The 18,529-nt window shown below is 44.7% G+C and overlaps 1 protein-coding gene across 5 annotated transcripts in view; it reads right to left on the minus strand.

The window, feature by feature from the left end:
* Positions 1–18,529, minus strand: part of ADAMTS17 (ADAM metallopeptidase with thrombospondin type 1 motif 17) — a 348,978-nt gene that overhangs the window by 44,866 nt on the left and 285,583 nt on the right. The window lies entirely within an intron of this gene.

The following is an 18,529-nucleotide window of genomic DNA, read 5'->3' on the forward strand; positions in this document are numbered from 1 at the left end:
AAATTAAAGATAAAAGCTTCTACTCAAACGCACCATAGGTGAAAAGGCAGGCCTCAAAGTAAGATATTTATAATCTAGGATGTATAAAGAACTCTTATAAGTCAATTAGGAATAGATAAATAGCCCAACAGTTTAATGGGCAGAGAATAGGAGAATCTATCACAGAGGAAGAAATAATCAGTATTTTCTATGAAAATACTAGACCTCACTACAGAGCAGGGTAATTAAAAAAAAAAAAAATCAAACAATGATTTACTATTTCCTGCCTACCAGACTGGGAACACTACAAAGTCTGACTAAACCAAATCTGGCCATGACCAGAGCAATGGCAGCTTCTATCGTGTTGGTGACATGGTAACTATAGGTAATCCCTTTGCGAAAGTTCGAGGTGTGCATACCTTATGACTCTGTCATTGCTTTCTAGGGATACAATTTCTTGCACATGTGCCCAAGGAAACTAGACAAAGATGTTCACTGCATAACTGTTTACATAAACTCCAACCGGCAAACAACCCAAATGTCCACCAATGGCGGAATAACTAAATACAGAAGATGAAAGAATACAAAGTCAAGAAAACAGATGCACCAGAGCCACAGTGGCAACATGGATAGATCCCAAAGGCAAAATGAATGTTCATATGTTGGCTACGACCCTCTTGAAACACACCAGCCAATGCTTTCTCTTGTTTGTGTATACGTACACAGTGAAAGCTTGGAAATTTGGATGGGAAGCATACACAGTAATGGGAGGGGCAGAGAAGAGGATTGGAGGGGTCAAGGAGGATTTTAAATGTGTCTGTAATATGTTATTACTTTAAAGATATGAAGCAGGGCGCCTGGGTGGCTCAATCGGTTAAGTGTCTTCCTTGGGCTCAGGTCGTGATCCCAGAGTCCTGGGATCGAGCCCCATGTGGGGGCTCCCTGCTCAGCGGGGAGCCTGCTTCTCCCTCTCCCTCTGCCCCTCCACCTGCTTGTGTCCTCTCTCTTAAATAAATAAAATTTTTTAAAAAAAATTTAAAAAATGATATGAAGCAAATATCGCAGTGTTGAAGATGTTCAAATGGGGATGTGCAGACATAGGTGTTTATTAATCTCAGTGCTTTTCTGTAGATATGAAAACTTTTACAAGAAAAATACACACACCAGAGCCAGGCCAGTACGCACCAACTGACCCTAAGTGCAGAGAGTGGCCGCAACTGTGGTCATCTGAGAACACGGTGCCCAGGCCTAGGGGCAGATGCCTGGACCCCAACCCACTGTTCCCCGGTGGCCATGCAGGTCAAATGCTGCCATATTTTTCCTCTTTATTTTTTTATTATTTTTAAAAAAGATTTTATTTATTTATCTGAGATAGAGTGAGAGCAAGAAGAGAGAGAGAGAGAGAGCACAAGCGGGGAAAGACGGGCAGAGGGAGAGGGAGAAGCAGACTCCCTGTTGAGCAGGGAGCCCGATGCAGGACTCGATCCCAGGACCCTGGGATTATGACCTGAGCTGAAGGCAGACACTTAACTGACTGAGCCACTCAGGTGCCCCAATATCTTTCCTCTTTAAAAGCATAGCTGAAAATCCAGTATCTTTTTGCAATCTCCTTATTTAAAAATATTGGAAGCGGACTCTAAAACCTTAAGAGTCCTGTGTGGGCCAAGCCATGTCTACTGCAGAATCTGGCCCTGTGGTCTCCAGTCTGGGACCTCACACTTTAATATTCTGGGGAGGCGGCTGTGGCAGGTCAGACCGTCAACCCCAGTGGCCAGATGTGTGTTTTCCCCTAACTCTCTCCTGAAAAGGCCACTAGGCACCTTTGTTTGCCACCTGGGTGCTCTGTCATTGCTTTGGTCCCCACATTCCTGTTCCACATGTGGACTAGTTTGTCTTTCAGTTGGCTTAATGGGTTAGCCCCAACAAGTCTGTCCTAAGAAGATTAGGAAAAAAGACTCCCCCAGAAGAACGATATGACATGGTTTTCCCAAGACACCAGTCTGAGTAGCACCGGTCCGAAATGAACACCAAAGTCCTGAGCCCAAGTGGGCAGCAGAAAACCCCCAGAGGCCTGATTCACACCAGCGGGAGTCCCTGCCTGGCCGTCCCAGCCGCACAAAATTATTCAACGTGAAAACATGCAGGCAGACCTCCCCAACATTCCACCCCCGCTGCTGCTCCAGTTTGGCTCTGAAAATGCTCAGAATTTCACAAGACTCTCTGAAAATGTTCCTAGGGGGAGTTCTCAAGTGCTGGAGCGAGCCAGCTCTGCGTCTTCTGGAAGGGGTACAGAGGGGAAAGGCCGTTGTGTTTGGAGGGACAGAGGCAGGGCTCCAACACGACCAGCCTGAAGAGCTGGCTGACTCTGGCTCTGAGCTCGCCCTGGGAGGGTTCTGGCACACGGATTTATGAGCAAGAGAATTTACAGTTCTGCCCGCTTCCCCACCCACGACTCCCTTTAATTGCAAGCCTCACATTTTGCTCCCTGTGCCTCTCCCGCCAGGAGTGCTCCCTGACTCCCCCAGAGCCGACAGGAGCCGGCCAGACGCTTCGACAACAAGCTCCGAGGAGACTCTCTGTTGGTCTATTTCAAATCCCCGGTGCCTCGTCATACGCTGCCGTGTCAGAAGTGGTGGCCTTGCTGGTTGTGGCTTGTAAAAGATTGTGTCCACGGTGAGCCTGGGAAGAAATTCTTCCGGGGTGACAGACATCCAGGCCAGGGCCACGGGGAGAAGGCTGGTTGACACGGGACGCAAATACTGTTCAGTGGCTGGTGTCCTGCCGTGTCTACCCTCCTGCCCTAAATAAAATGATGCCGGGTCTTTGGTGAGCATAACTCATCCTAACAGTCCTTCATGCAGCTGATGGCTTTGACACATTTGACGCTGGTCACCACTTCGCCTGATTTTTGCTGGCTTTTGCTTTGACTTAGATGCTGAGACCTCTTGCCACCCTGTCTTCTGTTCTCTGTGGCCTCTTCCTCCCCCATTCTCCGGATTTGGGCCCTCCCCTTGGTTCGGTCTTTGGCTCTTCTGTGCTCGTGGCTCACTTATATTTTATTTTTCCAGACCTTACTTATGCCACAGTTTCCATAGGTACTTTGAGGCAGAGGACCCCCGACTCTCCACCTTGGGAACTCCAGGCTTGTGGGATCGACAGTGGAGAACAGCAGGGAATCCCACTGCACCTCTGGTTCTGGGTGGGCGTGCTCATAAACCATTGCTGTTTTCCGCACCGCCGAAGCCCGGTGCCCCTTCTTCTCCAGAGACTAGTCATAAAGCGTGAGGATACAGGGGGCAGATCAGAATGCTCCCTAAGCCATGTCTAAGCATTGCTCAGTGCCACTGAGCTAACCTCCACAAGGAATCTCAAATCTGCCTTGCTTTCCCATTTCTGTGGCCACCCTTGCCTGGGGTATTATAACACTCACCTAACTGGGCTCCTCTCCTCTTCCCTTCCATGGTAATCTGTGCACTTCTGCCCCTGGCTTCAGTCATGTGATTTCCTCACTCTGAAACTTTCAATGGCTCCCTAGTACCTATTGTCTTTTACACCCTGGGCCCGGCAATCAAAGCCCAGTCTAAAAACTGAGTCATCCCTTCAGCCCATGCTCTTCCATCCTTCCACCAAGGACTGCTGATGTTTTCAGGAATACATGCAAGGCAACACAAATAAGACTCTGGGCTAAGGAAAATAAGAATCAGGATAGATCAAGATAAGGGGAACTCAGTCTTATCTCCTGGGTTTTGGTTGGCCCCATGTACTCCTTCCCTCCCCACACTGTCTGATATTCCCTGACCCAGAGATGTGGACGTTGCTCCTTCTGCTTAGCACACCCTCCTCATTTCTCCCAGTTGGCCAGTCTCCAGTGCCTGCCCCTCCGTGAGCTCTTCTGTGGGTCCTAGATGTACCCTCTTCTACCTCTGGCACTTCTAAGGTTCCTAAATGGTCTGAACGATAGGGTTTCCCCTGAGAGTATCCTCACCTTGCTATGGCTGAGAGCCTCCTAGGAGGCAGAAAGCTCTGTTCTAGTTCAGGCTCCCTGGCTAAGTATTTGATGACCTTGGCTACTAAACTTCCTCCAGGTTCAGATTTGTCCGTCTGTGAAATGGGCTGAATGGCTCCTACTCATTCATTTCTCACATGGATGTGCCAGCAATCAATACGGTCAACCTGTTATTGTCTCCTATCCCCTTCTGGGTTGACTCAGGTCTTCAGGTGGCACATTACAGAACAGTCTAGGATCTGTACCCCCCTCTACCCCACACCAAGTATACTGGACTTAGCCACATCGTTCCCAGACCTGCCCACCTCCTCCTCAGGGGTGGATCTCATGAAGGCAGTGTGTTCTGAGTACACCCTAAACTTTGGCTCCAGCACGTTGGAGAGACACTGTGTATTAACGCTGCTGGCTAATAAAACAACCAGCAGTTTCCTATAAAAAGTTACAGTGGGATAAATCCACAATAAAATATTCATGCCCTTTATTTCACTTCACAGAAAGATTCAAACATCCCAACTAAATGGAGTCACAGCAGATGCTGGGCAGATGTTCTGCAGGCAAGCAAATGAGAGACAATAATTAGTCTCAATTAAGTTCTCAATAAATTATGTAACAGAGACCTTTAGCCACTCAGCCCGGAGTGCCTTGCTGGGCCAAAGTCAGTGAACCTGGTCCAAAATGATTTAGAAACTTTGGATTGCTTTGGATAATTCATGTTGTGAGTAAATTGCATAGAGTCTTGGCATGGGAGGAAATAATGAATACCATAACCACTTTCAATTGAAAATAATAATTTGTTAATAATTTTAATGGCTAATGAGCTACAGAAAATGTGTCCCTGAGCCCTACAAACATAAAAGAAAGAGATTGATTTTATTCCTGGCTTTATTAAGTCCCTGGCATTAAATCACTGACATACTTTTGAGATTTTTATTCAGCAAGTATGTCAGAACGAGCTGTTTCACTAGAACACTGTTTCTTCTCTTTGATTTTAAAAAACAGTTTCCTAAGTGTCTGATCAGTGAGGGTGTCTCTGTCTAACTGGACTTTAGGGATTTCCCCCCAAGATGGGCACACGAGACTGGCTGCCCCCACTCTACCTTCCAGAACCTGAGAGAAGAGACTTCTAGATCCCAAGTCTTGTCAAACAGAGTTTTGTGACCCCTTCTCCCTCCTCCTCTAAGTGTCCCATGTTGTCAATTTTTAGGTGAAGAAAATAAAATTTTATTTAGAGAACTGTAGAGAATGTTCCATCCCCAGGTGAAATACCTGGGATTGCTCAGAGTGCGGATCCCCCTCCCTTCACGCTCCAAGCCTGGTCACATTTTGCTGTGGATGATCCTTGTCCAAGCACTTGCCTTACCCCTGGCACTTTTGACAGGAAGTTTCCAGCATAGAGCTTTGTGCTCGTTGAAGACCCAACAAACATTTTTTGAATGTAATTGAATTCATGGTTGTCAATGAAGAAAATTGAGAAGTGATCTGGAGCTTCCTAAAATAATCTTTGTGTTCATCTCCAGGGGATCTCTGTCTACACTTTCACTCACTTTAGGAATCTTTTCTATAGCCACATTTTTGTTTACTTGGTAGAAATTATAAAAATAATCCATGCACATTGGAGAAAATCAAAATCTGGAAGGTACGTAACAATATAAAACAAGAGAACCAAAGAACGCATATGATCCTAGTCTCTACCTAAACGTATTTTCTTTAACGTTAATGTCATACCATAAACAAGTCATTTGACATTTTGCTTATTTCACTCTTGATAGCAGGAGCTATCCTGCTATGTGATCAAAAATCTTTCCTCGCGAGTGATTTCTTTAATGCTTGCATGACACTCCATCACATGGAGAGAGCCAAATTGCTTAATTAGTGCATACTTGTTGGACATTTGGGTATAGTTGCCAATTTTGTCCCTATTTTGGATCATTTCCAAAGGGTAGAAATTGAGGTCCTGGCTCCAAGGTGATGAGTGATGCATTCAGACAACCAGCAGGGACTGCTCGGATCTGTGTATGATGGAAGCGCGTTACACTGTGATCGGTGATGTCTGTCCCGCTAGCCTGCTGACACGGGGCAAGCAGTTCTCTGCAATCCTTGTAGATCTCTCTTTAGTCTCTCTCTCTTTTTTTTAAACCAACAGAACAGCCCTTCAGCTGTTCTTAATGAGGTAGCAGCAACCAACCAGGACACTCGCCCTTGACTCCCATCTCCTGCTTTGGACACACCCAGTCAATAAGTAATAACCACACTGATTGGATATTTCTCCATGTCAGATGTCACATGCTTTGGTTCTCACTCAATTCCTAGTTAGATAAGGAGAGGGGCTCCTTTGAAGTAGCCTGCCTGGGGCAGGTAGCCAGTGAGTGAGGTGGGCTCTTCCCCCGCACTCCCCCCAGCCACTGCTTCCTGGGACCTCGGCACACCTCCACACAATTCCTGACAGGGTGTTTGTCCTGTGTCCCCAGTCACGGGCCCTCTCCATAGGGCTGGAGCTGCCTTGCTTCTCTGTCAGGCTCTTCTACCCAGAGAAAGCCTCTTCATCTTAGGCTGGGCTCAACTGGGCACAGTGTCTGCACACAGAAGGTGCTCAGTTCAATCTGTTCAAACAGTTATGAATAGTTGTGCCCTGGTCCTGGCAGGAGCCCCACCACTCAACAGCCGCAGGTTTCTGTGGTATACCTTGGTCCTGCGGTAGCCCCCACCACGGAGCCCAGCCCAGAGCAGTCACATGACAGGAGGCTGACATACTCCACAGAGGCCTCCCTGGACACAGACGAAGGAGACCTGGAGCTAGCTGTAGCTCCATGGCAATGGGCCATCAGCCTGCCCCCGTTTTCCTGCTTCATCCATAGCAACATCATGGAGACTTGCTAAGCGCTCTGCTGACCAGACTCACCACCCCAGTAACACTGACAGACACTGGCGTTCTCATTAAACTCTCCCCCATTTGGGGCCTACATGCAGCCTTCTCCCTAAAATGCACATAAACCATCTTCCTAAGTCACTGATCTGTCCTCCAGTTGGACCGGGGGTTGACAGCAGGCTGAGGTGGCATTCCTTGGTCCTGTACATTTATCCATTTGGGAAACTGAAACCCGCCCTCAGAATCTGGTCCCTCTCTCATCAGACAGAATTTCATAGAACCAATCAGCAGAGCCTTGGAGGTAACATTTGTAAGGGTCTGTATAATCCTGGATTGGACTGGATTTCCTCCTGGAATGGGGTTTCGGACACTTCTAAAAAATCATGATGATAATAACAGTGATCATAAAAATGACTTATTTAGCACTTACTGTGTGCCAGGAACTGTCCTGAGCAATTTATTTCTATTAACTCATGTAATTCTCATGACAACCATATGGCAGCAGGTGCTCTCCATGTCCGCCATTTTACAGAGGCTGAGTGGCCTGGTTGAGATCCCCCAGTGGCAACTGTGGAGCTAGGACAGGATGGGAACTCAGTAGCTGAGCTCTCATCCTTGAACCTGGACATGCTCTGCTTCCTGGGGCTCGTGCTCTACGTTCCCCATATCATCCTTGACCGTCATGCTCTGTGTGTTTTCCTGCCTCGTTCCAGTTTTAACTTCATTCTCCTTATTGAAAAGCATTTTGGCCTTATCCTTTCCAGTTTTGTGTACTTTGAAGTTTAATTTAATCAACAACAAAAGGCTGTTTTTTTGTAAACAGGTCTCAGTTGGCAGGCCTCTGCTTGACTGGCCTGAGCTGTCTGCTGAGGTTCCAAACTGTTCTCTTGCACATGCCCCTTTTGTCTGTGTTCTTATGACTTTGCATCTGGTTCATCCAGAGCTGCCAGGTAGCTCCCTGGTCCTTCGTTTGTCTCCTCTTGTATTTTTTGTTGGGTCTGTTTATGATTATAGAGTCAGAATCAGATCCTCCAGAACTTGCCCTACCTCCTGAGCTGTACTGACCTTCTTTAGGTCTGAGATCAGAACTAGCTCTACTTTGACTTTTATGTCTTCTGTTTTCCAAAAGCAGAGTGGTCCATGCTTAACCTTGCTGAATTCCCTTTCCTGACTGTGACCAACTGAAAAAATGATATGGTGAGTCATTGCTTCCCTGGTTTTTGTCACTCTCATACCAATGATGACTCCTTCCTGGTTTGTCAGAATTAAAGTGAGAGTGATGGCCCCTTTCACGGCATCCTTCTGAGAGAAAAGCAAGTGGGGAGTGCTTTGTCTATAAGCATGGGTGATTACTTGCCTGCACCCCCGCACCCCATCTCCATCACCAGTCACTAGAACCTCTGCTGGGCAAGGCCTGGAGCCTCCTTGAGGGTCCCGCTTGCATTCTTGACTTGGTTAGGGTCTCCTGCCCCAGTTGCTCTTTCCCACTCAATGGTCTGGGGCTGGGTCCCCTAGTCCTCCAGCCTTCAGGAGATGAGATAACTGACTACCTTTCCTTCCTGGATCAGCCACACACTCTTTCTACTGGAGAATTTTTGCATCTGCTGTCCAAGTCAAATCATAGAACCCAATCCGCCAAATTCCTCTCGCCATACTTCTTGAGTTAAAATTTCAAGTAACCTTTGTTACCATATGTTGGTAGCTCTCAGTGTGGTGCCCGGGCCAGCATCATTGGAAAGCTTGTTAGGGATGCAGATTCTCAGGCCTCTCTACAGACCTACTGAATCAGAAACTCCGGGAGGGGGCCTGGCGATCTGTCGGTTAACCAGACCCCAGGAGATCCTGGTACATTAGAACCACTGCATATGCTATAAAAATAATCATCTGATCTCTGACTTATTTCTGACTAGCTCTGTGAGAATGGCTGGTCTTCAGGTCACCTTTTGTTTTCCTTGACAACTCATTGGGCAGGTGCAGCTGAAATTTTTTTCCCTTCCTGCTCTCAAGATTTAATGTAAAGCTCTCTCCAAGTGGCCAGTTTGGGTTCCCTTCCCAGGAAGTGGATTAGGAGTCATGGAAGGGAAACCACTCCTAAGCCGTGTGCTGGGTGTGGGCCAGAGCACATTCATTACCTCCACTGTGCTAATTTCTGCTCCTAATGCTGTCAGGAATTCCTCTTGGAAATTATGTACTTATATTTCACCACTCTCCTTTCCTTCGGTGGTATTTAATTCCAAATACAGGTTAGCAGGCAGAAGTGCTGGCAGGATCCAGCATTTGACATCCATCCACATCAAGTGTAACCTTATTACTTACTCCCCACCATCTCTCCAGCCTGCTTTGTAATGAGCCACCTGGGCACGACACATCTGTGAAGCTTCTAGTCACGCACCAAGCCGGTAACCCAATCTTGGGGCTTGAATGACTCTGAAACCCTTTCATATAATCCCTTTTCCTCCCCAAGTCCTACCTCCATCCTGCTGATAATATGATCTGAAGTTCACAAATCCAGCACTCAGAAACATTCATGATGTCAGAAATGAACCACTTGAGATTTTTCTGCTATTTCAATTTACCTCGAAATACATATAAATTATATAAACTTGTTCTGACAAGATGGGGAATGTTAGCATATACTAGGACCTTCCCCCAATCTTTTTTTACCTGGAAAATACTAGCACGGGTTATTTAAATCATGTAGTTATACACTATTAAAAATGTGGTGTGTGTGTGTGTGTGTGTGTGTGTGTGTGTGTGTGTGTGTGTGTGTGCGCGCGTGCGCAGTGTCTTAAGAAATGACGGATAACCCATAAAATGCTGGGGTCCAACAGCTGGCTGATGTTTATCATTAATATAGTTTTGTAGCTGAGCAGTGATGATGGTTTTGGCCAGCATTCATCTAGTACTTACTTGGGGTGGAGGAATTTATAGGCATTACTTCATCTAATCTTCTCAAGACTTCTATGAGAGAGGTTCTAATTTCCCAATTTATAGATGGCAAGATCAGGTAACTTGCCCATGTGTTTGCCTCTAGCTAGTGGTGGTGCTGGGATGAGAATCCATGCTGCAATTGACCAACCAGTCCATGAACTCAATAACCCCCATATGAGGCTGCCCCTGGGTGATATGGAGAGAGCATTTCATTCTTTTTCTCAGCTACCAAGCCTAACAAATTGTGTGTCTTGATGCCTCTATACAATAAGGATATAATGATCTTTTCTTTTCAAACTGAAAACAATTCTACTTAAATGAAGACCAGAGTAAAGCATGGGTTTAAGAAAGTTCTGCAGGAACTGATGCTGACAGAGTGGATAAGAAGGGTTCCTGGGAGGGGTCAGGGTCGAGTCAGAGTCAGGTCAAGTCAAGGTGGGCCTGGATAAAGTCCATCATGGGCTGCACTGAGGGTGGGTGAATGATTTAACCAGGGGACAACTGAACACACACCAGGGTCCCAAACCAGCCTCTGACTTCCACCCCCTTGTCAATGGAGCACAAATGTCCAGGTCAGACATTTGTCTCCCGGTGGGCCAGTGCTCATGGTGCTAGAATGAGACCTCATCTTCAACATGGCGCCACTTGGCCATGGAGATGAGGAATTGTGGGAGGACAGAGGCACTGTTCCATGGCCAGTACTAAAATCCACTCATCCATTCAGGTAACTTACTAACCCTCTTAAGCTCTGGGAACTGCTGGTACTGGACAGAGAGCAGCACACCCAAGTCTTCCCTGCCCACTTGGCACATTGCAGGTGCTCTACAGATAGCTGCTGAATGAATGGGTATATTGAAAAGGTCCTTGCCATTTTGGGGAAGAGAACAACAAAGAGAAGGAGGAACAATAAACAAAGAAATAAACAGAACCATACAGATTATTTAACAGGAGTGACAGAGGTGTCCTGCCCACACCTGGTATTTGGCCCAGGTGAATTCATTGTTTGGCCACAGTGGACACATCGGAGGAGTCAGAGGTTACAAGTTTGATCCCTGGATGGGCAGGCTTAGCTTTTTACCCAGAAAATTGTAGACCTGGGCCACAGACCACCTCTCACCTGTCCAGTCCCTGTAACTTGTGCCATTTCTCATTTGGGTCTGAGTGAGAGAGTGTGAGGGTCTCCCCCAGGCTCCTGGAGCCCGTCACTGGCAAGCTGGGGATCAAGAGTGAGTTGTCTTGGTATTTTCACAGGACAGCACCCCTGCCAGCACCTCTCCCTGCCCACCCCCCCGACACTCTGAACATATACAGGTCTCCTGGGAAGCTTCCTTCATATTTGAACCTCTTGTCTCAGATGCCAAAGTCCTGAATTTTAATTTCTTTTCCAGCATGAGTCCAGATAATGTGAAGAACAAGCCAGAAAACTGACCAACCACAGGCCTTTCTCAACTTATGATGGAGTTATGTCCCAACAGACGATCGTAAGTGGAAAATATCCCAAGTTGAAAATGCATTTAATACACCGAACCTACCGAACATCATAGCTTAGCCTAGTCCACCTTAAACATGCTCAGAATGCTTCTATTAACCCACGCTTGGGCAAAATCTAACACAAAGCCTATTTTATACTCAAGTCTTGAATGTCTCCTGTCATGTATTGATTACTGTACTGAAAGTGAAGAACAGAACGGTTGTACGGGTGCAGAATGGTTGAACATGTATTGGTCCTTTATCCTCATGATCATGTGGCTGACCCGGAGCTGGGGCTCAGTGCGGCTGCCCGGCATCACCAGAGAGGATCATACCATGTATCACTAGCTGTGGAAAGGATCAAACCTCTAGCTGCCTGTTTCACTTCCAGAGAAGCGAGCCACCATGGCATCCTCTGCATCCTGCCCTGAGCTGAAGTCCATTACAATGCCATCCACTGCCTTCTCTTGTCTCACTTCTGAATATCTATTTAAAGGTGCCCTGGTCAGAAAGGATTCTTTTTCATGCCATGGTAGAAGCAGGTTATACTATTTTTTTTTTTTTTTTAATGGGAATGGTGTAGCAGGAAGCCTGCAAGATTTAAAGTAGGAAAATTTAGTTGGAGTTCTGCTTGCTATGATATGACCTTGGGTAAGTTACTTCTCAAAGTCTTCATCTGTAAAATGGGGTGACGACACCAACTTCCCAGCCCTTCCCTCCCTGCTCGCCTTACTGCTCACAGGCAGGAATGGAAGGGACCACTCCTACCCTGCTTTGGATTTCTGCCACCTCCATAATTTACCTCTTATCAAGAAGAACACAAGTTCTCAGTTTTAAGACCCTCTGCTTTCAGGTGTAAAATGTAGTGATTTGACAATTTTGTACATTACTCAGTGCTCACCACAGTACGTGTCGCCACCATCTGTCACCACACGCCATTATGACAATATTATTGACTATATTCCTGTGCTGTACTTTTCATCTCCATGGCTTATTTATTTTAAAACTGGAAGTTTGTACCTCTTAATCTCCTTTACCAATTTTACCCATCCCTTTCACCCCCTCCCCTCTGGCAAAGACCAGTTTGTTCTTTGTATTTATGAGTCTATTTCTGTTTTATCATCTGTTTTTGAATGGGTATGGAGTTTCTTTTTCTTTCTTTCTTTTTTTTTTTTTGCAGTGATGAAAATGTTCTTCGATTGGGGTGATGGCTGCACCACTCCTCAAGTATTACTAAAATCTTGTGTGAATTATACCTCAATAAAGCTGCTAAAAAAAAAAAGATTCTCTGCTTTTAAAATAAATTCATTTTCAGATATTCTTTTGAGATGGAGAGCATTTTCTCTGGGATTTATAGGAACAGACTGAATTGTCAGGAGGGAAGCAGAAGGACAAGTGAATAGAGTTTAAGCAGCAGCTGATGAGCTCACTGGACCCAGACACACTTCAGCCATCACACCTGATCCAGTTACACTCCAGGAACTGGCTCTTATGCTGGTACAGTTTGGGGGTTAAAATAACCAGGAGAAGCCTGGGTTTGGTAACATGTCGTACCACACCCATCACTAAAAGTTTGGAAAAAAAATGCTCATGCTTTGAGAATCATACAATTGCTGATGCTGAAAGTTCCCATCCAAGAGTAACATTCTCATTGGGCTGCCTTTCTTACTGGGACACAGGAATTTTCCAGTACAGTAGCCCTCCTGTTAATAGACTTGCCGGCTCTCACACTAGCTGGACAGTGTCGACTGGATTAGTCTCACTTTGGTCATGACATCAGCATGTCCCTACGTGTTCGGGGTGGAGGACGTCTGCTGTTTCCACCTGCTTGTTGTTGTGTTCCTTCTTGGGTTTTCCTCCAGGTGTCTACACCACACCCCTGCAGAGCATGGGAGCCAAACCAGGCCAATCAGACCTCCTCTGGGAATCTGGATTCAAGTGGAGCAGCTCCTGGAGGGGAGGCAGCTGGCTCCAAGATGCCCTGTCCAAGACATGCTTCTCAGCATCTTGTCAATTTGTGGCACTATTCCATATCCTTTCTACATACTCTTATCTTTTTGGTATGTTTGTAGATTCAGTTCCGTTGCCTGGGACCAAACAACCTTGATGCACATGTTTCTTGACTCTAGCTTCACTAGAGACAAGGTCCAGTGCATTTGAGAAGCTGGTGGTCCCAGGTGGCCTCTGTTGCATCTCTATGGTATTGCCAGGGCTTCAGAGCAGGTGGGGGTCCTGTGGGGGCAGAAGCACCATTTGTAGCCATGTCATTAGCTAACTGGGTGGTCCCCTGCCTCCCACCATACTTGATCATCTCTTCAATGAGAGAAAGAGGTCCGAGTACAGAGTGTACTTTTCTGGTAGAGACGTAGGGTCACCATGAGCGGGTCACCTTGCAGGGTAGTGGCAAGACATACACTCTTACCTTAAGAGAATCATGAACCCCCGTGGAAGGGAACACCAAAGCTGGGCTTGGAATGAAGGACACCATGTCATGTGCCATTGCTAATATCTGAACTGGCATTTGTGCCCTTGGCCAACAAGCAGCCTGAAGATATTTCAATTGTGAACACTTTCCTTTGACATTTGAAGCTGTTCTCTAAGACCCTCTCAGGGAAGGTTCCAGACAGAATGGGGGAAAGGGCCAGATGTGACTTCACGCTGCATTGACTCCCTCCACCCATTCTCCATCCTGCTCCCTTGTGTGCCTAACACCTGCTTCCTATCTGTATTCCACCAGGATTAAAACCTCTCTCAGAAGAGGACTCCATAAACTCATTCCAATGCAGGAGGTTAAAAAAGTTAACTATTTCTTCCCTCCCAGGGCAATGTCTTTGGCTTACCAAAGAAATCCTTCATTCCATTCCTTCCTCGACACAATGGCCCCTTAGCCTAACTGTGTAGGCATGCAGAGCCGGAAGGCTAGCTTCCTTGGGGTAGGGGAAGCTGGCATGCCTTCTAACTAACCCTCTCTGTTCTCAGGAAGCACAAGAATAATGCTGTGTACCACAGGGAAACCCTAAGCACTTGAGATATTTGTAAAAAGATCAGTGATTAGTTTTCAAAAGTGCAATAAGGCTGAGCAAAGGCCAGGCTTGCAGACACACAGCATCACTTTAGATGGTCGGAAATAACCTAAGTTCCATGATACCGTCTCTTACAGGTACCTCTTGGAAGACTTAGGGTTCCAGCCTTTGTGGGGTCTTTCTAGAAAGGCTCAAGTGGTTTCTTAGGGAGGAATAGATGCGAAATGCCACTGGAAGGCAGTGTTTATTTAAACAGCTTAATACGAATGCTGGGGTATTTCCAGAGCATACGCATTACTCGAGTCCAGCAAGAATGTCCTGTCTTTGTATGAAGGAGTCCTGACCAGAGCTTCTGTCAAGTTCTTTTTTAAATTTTGACATCTTTACATTTTTTACATCTTCGTGTACAACATAATGATTCGATATTTGCTTACACTGCAAAATGTCCACGGCAGGAAGTTTAGCTAACATCTGTCACCATATGTGGTTATAGAATTGTTTTTCTTGTGATGGGAACTTTTAAGATTTACTCTCTTAGCAACTTTAAAACATGTGATACAGCATTATCAACTATAATAATAGTTATAATAACTCTAATAGCTATAATAATATGCCATTCTGTGCACTATATCTCCAGGACTTATTTTATAACTGAAAGTGTGTACCTTTTGACTTCCCTTATGCATGTCACCCATCCTTCCATCCCCTGCCTCTAGCAAGCACCAATCTGATCTCCATATCTATGAACATGTTCTTTTTAGCATTTGTTCTTGTTTTAGATTCCACATGTAAATGAGATCATACAGCATTTGTCTTTCTCTGACTTATTTCACTTAACATAATGCCCTCAAGGTCCATCCATGTTGTTGCAAATGGCAAGATTTCATTCTTCTTTATGGCTGAATAATATTCCATTGTATATATATATTTTTTTTCTGTATTAATTTTATTTATCCATCTGTCAGTGGACACTTAGGTTGTTTACGTATCTTGGCTATTTTAAGTAATGCTGCAATGAGCAATGAGGTGCATATATCTTTTTGAGTTAGTGTTTTCATTTTCTTTGGACAAATACCTTGAAGTGAAATTGCTGGATCATATAGTATTTCTATTTTTAATTTTTTAGGAACCTCCCTATTATGTTTTGTAGTGGCTGAGCCAATTTACATTCCCACCAACAGTACATGAAGGTCCCCTTTTCTCCACATACTCACCAACAGCTGTTATTTCTTGTCTTTTTGATAATAGCCATTCTAACAGGTGTGATGTGATATCTCATTGTGGTTTTGATTTGCATTTCCCTGATGATTAGTGGGTGTTGAACATCTTTTAAAGTGCCTGTTGGTCATCTGTTTGTCTCTGGAAAAATATCTACTCAGATCCTCTGCCCATTTTTTAAGGAGACTGCCTTTTTTTTTGCTATTGAGTTGTAGGAGTTTTTTTATATATTTTGGATATTAACCCCTTATCAGAGATATGGTTTGCAAGTATCTTCATCATTCAGTAGGTTGCCTTTTCTTTTCTTTTCTTTTTTTTTTTTGATGTAGTGATCCATGATTCATTGTTTTCATATAACACCCAGTGCTCCATGCAGTGCATGCCCTCCTTAATACCCATCACTGGGCTAACCTATCCCCCCACCCCCCTACTCTCTAAAACCCTCAGTTTGTTTCTCAGAGTCCATAGTCTCTCATAGTTCATCTCTCCCTCTGATTTCTCCCCCTTTATTTTTCCTTTTCTTCTCCTAATGTCCTCCATGCTATTCTTTATGTTCCACAAAGAATTGAAACCATATGATAATTGACTTTCTCTGCTTGACTTATTCCATTTAGCATAATCTCCTCCAGACCCATCCACGCTGATGTAAAAGTTGGGTATTCATCCTTTCTGATGGCTGAGTAATATTCTATTGTATATGTGGACCACATCTCTTTTTTTTTATGGTTTCCTTCGCTGTGCAGAAGCTTTTCAGTTTGATGGTTCCACTTACTTATTTTTGCTTTTGTTGCATTTGTTTTTGGTGTCAAATCCAAAAAATCATCACCAAGACTGATTGTATGGAGTTTACTTAGCCTATGTTTTTTTTTCTAGGAGACTTATGGTTTCAGGTCTTATATTCAAGTCTTTACACCATTTTGAGTTCTTTTTTGTGTATGGTATAAGAGATTGTGGTGTAGTTTCATTCTTTTGCATGTGGCTGTCCAGTTTTCCCAACACCATTTATTGAAGAGACTCTCCTTTCCCCATTGGCTCCTTTGACCATATATGTGTGGGTTTACTTTTGGGCTGTCTATTCTGTTCCATTGATCTGTAGGTCTGTTTTTATGCTACCACACAGTTTTGATTACTATAGCTTTGTAATATGGTCTGAAAACAGGGAGTGTGATGTTTCATTCTTCCTTCTCAAGATTGCTTTGGCTATTTGGGGTCTTTTGTGGTTCTAGACAAATTTTAGGCTTTTTTATTCTAGTTTTGTGAAAAATGCCATTGGAATTTTGATAGCAATTGCACTGAAACTGTAGATTGCTTTTGGTAGTATGACCATTTTAACAATATTAATTCTTCCAATCTATTGGCATGGCCTATCTTTCCATTTATTTGTGTCTTCTTCAGTGTCATAGTTTTCAGTGTCTTTCATCTCCTTGGTTAAATTTATTCCTAGGTATTTATCATTTTGATGCAATTATAAATGGGATTATTTTTAAAAATTTTCTGATCGTTATTAGTGTATAGAAATGCAAGACCTTTGTATATTAATTTTGTATTCTGCAACTTTACTGAATTCATTTATTAGTTCAAACAGTTTTTTTGGTGGAGTCTTTAGGGTTTTCTATGTATAGTATCATGTCATCTGCAAACAGTGACAGTTTTACTTCTTCCTTTATCATTTGGATGCCCTTTATTTATTTTTTTTCTTGGCTAATTGCTCTGGCTAGGATTTCCAGTATTATGTTGAATAAAACTGGTGGGAGTGGGCATAATTTTCTTGTTCCTGATCTTAGAGGAAAAGCTTTCAGCTTTTTACCACGGAGTATGTCAAGTTCTATTTTAATTGTCTCAACAGTGTGTCAGGCTGCTCATTCTTATGATGTTTCTGCTTTGGGGTTTGGGGAGAAAGTGCCATGGGTGAGGAGAAAGGGAGAGACAAGGCTTTTCTCAGGGTAGTATTTGACTGACTTGGGTGAGCTGGGGGCCACCAGGAGAATGGGCAGGTCTGCATGGTCTAGAAGACTGTTGAGGTAGGGATCCCTAGTCCCAGAGCCAGGCTTCCCTTTTCAGTTTTTTATGGAGCCCGTTTTCATCCTGTCCAGTACTAAGCTCTGTGAGGTAGGTAGGATGGGAGGTTATTAGGCCAATGTGAAATCCTTTGGCTCCTTAGAATACTTGGAACATGATAGTACATTGTATAGACACTAAAAAGAAATGACCAAGTAAATAAATAGAGTACCAAATGGTAGTTATTCCCTTCATGTTATGCATGCACAAACTGCTGCTCAGAGACACAGCTGGTCATCCCCAAATTCCCCTGCCAGTGAGAGGCATGGGAAACACCAGTATGTGGGGTGGGGTTCACTGCCTCCTGATTGAAAATGCTGCCTGCTTACTTGCGTGGCTCCACTAATTTGATGTGAGGGGGTGGCTTTTATGTGGGGCCAAAAGAATGATGGCTGGCATGGGGAAAAGGACCTTCAGCCTCATTTGCCAGTGTGTTTGGGGAATGGCAGCTATGCTGGGCATACACCTTGCTAGAAAGCTCTCCAGAGGAAAGGCATGGAGGACACAGGAAGGCCTGGGAGACAGCCAAAGGGAAAGGTCAATTCAAACAGGACCCATGGGAGGGCGACTGAATGCACCCATCAAATTCTGTCCAAAGAATCCTGACCAGAGGCTCAGGGAGAGATCTGGCATTTTGTAGTGGGAGAGAATGGAGGAGATCAGTAGCCCATGCATGATAATGGTGGACATTAAATTAAGATCTGGTGATGCTTGTCTAGGAGGACACACCTAAGACGTTCTAGCCAAGGCTCCTGACTGACCTGAGCTCCCTGTGTTCTGAGATACCTGGGCTCTAGGTTGGGCCTGGCCTTCCAGCCTCTGTACTCATGGAAACCTGCTGGAGGCCTCTGCTTAGAGCTCAAAGAGCCTGAACTTTTTAAAATGTGCACTTCTTTATGTGTTTATTTATTTTATTTTTTTTAAAGATTTTATTTATTTGAAAGAGAGAGACACAGCAAGAGAGGGAACACAAGAAGG

This window comes from Halichoerus grypus, chromosome 8 (genome assembly GCF_964656455.1).
Source record: "Halichoerus grypus chromosome 8, mHalGry1.hap1.1, whole genome shotgun sequence".
NCBI classification, from domain to species: Eukaryota; Metazoa; Chordata; class Mammalia; order Carnivora; family Phocidae; genus Halichoerus; species Halichoerus grypus.